Source organism: Schistocerca nitens, chromosome 1 (assembly GCF_023898315.1).
Source record: "Schistocerca nitens isolate TAMUIC-IGC-003100 chromosome 1, iqSchNite1.1, whole genome shotgun sequence".
Lineage (NCBI taxonomy): Eukaryota > Metazoa > Arthropoda > Insecta > Orthoptera > Acrididae > Schistocerca > Schistocerca nitens.
Genome location: NC_064614.1, coordinates 980,592,948 through 980,596,095, shown reverse-complemented (window position 1 = coordinate 980,596,095; position 3,148 = coordinate 980,592,948). Strand labels below are relative to the sequence as shown.

Genomic DNA, 3,148 nt, shown 5'->3' with positions numbered 1-3,148 from the left:
TAAAGCTTCATGCTCTTCACTAATGCAATAGTGCCGTGACCGGCCAGTTAAAAGACCAGCGACGTGTGTGGAAGTATTGTTCTAGGAATGGCATGACCATGACAGTGCAAACCATGCTGCTGCCGGCGCTGTACTGAGATTGCTGTATTTCTTTCAGTAGATATTTTCTCACTTTACGGCTGCTACACAGGTTGGGTACATTGTTGTGCAGTAGTTTATCTTCATTAACATGAATGATGAAAAACTTATTGATTTAATGTGCAACTAACGTCTGATGTATGATCTCTTCAATCCCAAATACATAGACATGGAGCTGAGTAACACACTCTGGAATAAAATAGGGATAGAGATAATAACACTGGTAAGTATATATGTATATACATCTAATTTTACATAAGTGAATACAGCCAGTAGGTCAAAGATTGTTGTTTGAGACTGCTTGGTACAACTGTAACATTTACTTTTCCATATACTCTGACATCAATAGCTGTATAGCTACTTACATTGAGCGTCTACAAGAGGCAATGAAATTATGGATAATGTCTTTCTATAATTAAAGAATAGAGATCTGGTGTTCGAAGGAGCCTGAATAGAAAAGTGCTTCCCATCCAAAGCACTTGTAAAGTTGGAAAAAATCCCACATTTCATAAAAACCAGCATGTTATTTCACATTTCATCTGTTGGAGTAGGCATCAGTTTGTCCATTATATTGCTTGAATATATCCTGCAGGTTCCTCATACGATCTTGTGGACTGCATTATGCCTCATGTGATAGCTAAAAGACAGCCTGTTTAGCACATCTCCAGTGGCCAAATGAAAAAGGTTGACAGTAGGGTAAATAGCTGATTTTGAAATTGAGACTGAAAGAACCTCAGCTGCTAAAATAATTTTTTTTGTTTATTGCAGGGCTTTTGCGTAAAGCTAGATGGGAAAATATTAGAGAACTTCAGAAAATCTTTGAAGAAAACTAATTCAGTGAGTGGCCAACAGAACAAAAATTTAAAGCTTTATAAATATTCAGAGCCTATGAGCTTTTTGGAGAAATGCTTTGAGGAGAGGGAAACCAGGACTAACATTGATGGTGAAAGAACAAATGAAAATGTCCCAGGTGGTCTTAGCAACAATGAAGCAGAATCTCACAAAAATTAAGAAAACATTGAAGAATATACAACAGAGGCCAATAATCCTGAATGTGTAGAATCACAAAGTCCCACCCCATGCAATCCAAACCCAACAGACTGTACCATTGAAGGAAAAAAAACCTGGTACCAAATGCTACTCTCCCAAAAACTATCATTGCACCTCATTACAAAGAAAGTAAGTACATGTTGCCCTTCATCACCACTACACCCTATTGACGCTTTTTTAGCTCCGGCTTTGAAAAACTTACCCCCACATTACTGGCACTATGCCAAAGCAGATATATTTGCTGCTGTTCAAAAATATGAGTTAAAAATGTGTATGGACCACCAGCAGATTCCAGAATTGTCTCACTTGGCAGATTATTCTGTACCAATGTACTCTGAACTACCTTCCCCAGCTGGAAGCTTTCATCAAGTTACCTTAGGGATGATAAAATTTTGAGACAATACATTAAAACTGTTTTTTGATGCCCTCCTGGCATAACTGAGATGAGAGTTGAAGCTACACTTTCAATTGCCCAAATTATGTCCTGAATATTGTTGCATTAAGTACATTTTTAGAGGAAATGCTTCATCAGCTACAATTATGTATGGAACTTGACTATGGTAGAATATGCTGGTACATTCAAGGAACCTTGTCGAAGCACTTTAATTAATTTTGAGTTAGAATAAAACCATCACTGACAGCAATAAAGTTACTTTGAGTGTCTACGAGGTCCAACAAAATTATGGAAAATGTCTTTTTGTAGTTACAGAAAAGAGGTCCAGTGTTCGAAGGAGCCTGTATAGTAAACTGTTTCCCATCTAAAGCTCCTACACAGTTCAGAAAATTCCACATTTCATAAAAAATCCTTAGATATGTTCTTCCACATTTCTTCTGTCATAGGAGGCATATATTCGTCCATCATATTTTCTGTAATTATCTTGCAGGTTTCTTGCATGATCTTGTGAACCTTACTAGCCCCATGTGATAACTAAATGAAATCATGTTTAGCCTATCTCGAGTGGCCAAATATCTGAAAAACAGTAGACAGTGCAGATACAGCAAACGAAGTTTTCGCAGATGGCCATGACGGTAATAAATCAGAATTGCATGAAACAGAAGAAAACACTCAAGACTATACATCAGTAGCCAATAATGATAAATGTTGATTTCATATAATTAACTAGCAATAACCTCTCAAAGCATATGTTAATTATGATATATACTAACAAACCTCAAGCAGACACCGAGCCATTGTCTTGGTGTGATGGCTTTTCTCGAGTGTGTGTTTTGCTTTTTTAGACGAACTTTTCCAGTAATAAGTTGAATGAATTTTCTGACATTCTGAATTGTTTGTAAAACTTTGCTCACTAATCAGTAACCTGTACAAAGTCACAAATTCCCCTTCTGTTGCTCTATTTTTCCGTGTCTGATGAACCCACTTCCATTTTGCCTCTTCTTTATCCAGAATCACAGCAATCAGCATGAGATCATCGACTGAAGACTTCTCTATTCCAGCTGCTCAAGTGCACTGCCATGCGCTACAAGAAACACTGACCACTGTGACTAGGCATCACTGTGGCATCACGGCCGGTACAATTACAGCTTGGTCAAGGTGCTGTCGTGTCACTGATGTGTGTGAAGTCGCCTTAAATCGGGGTCTGTCTTCCGTTGAGAGGTTTGTGTTCTTGGGGAGGGAATATGAGGCCAAATTGGAAGTAAGGAATTCTTGGATGGATGGATGGATGGTTGAATATTCATATAAATGGTTGAAGCAGAGTTAAATGTTGGTATTAGATTGGCACTGTTTGGGGGATTGGTAGCAAAGAAGAGTGTAGATTGTAGGGATTGGGAGGAGGAGAGTAGGTCTTTGACGAGTCCAACATGGTTAAACCGGTGTGTGTGATAGAAGTAAGGCTTTTAGGTAGGGCTGAAACACCTATAGGATGGAGGTTTCTTGGTGAAAAGGTTAACAACACTGTTTCGGGTTCATTTGAGTTTTGGATTTCGTCATTGGAATGGA

General features: G+C 38.3%; 1 pseudogene; it reads left to right on the top strand.

Annotated features, from left to right (window-relative positions):
* The first annotated feature begins 229 nt into the window (after positions 1 to 229).
* LOC126216804 (uncharacterized) lies at positions 230 to 1,584 on the top strand (annotated as a pseudogene).
* The last annotated feature ends 1,564 nt before the right edge of the window (positions 1,585 to 3,148 follow it).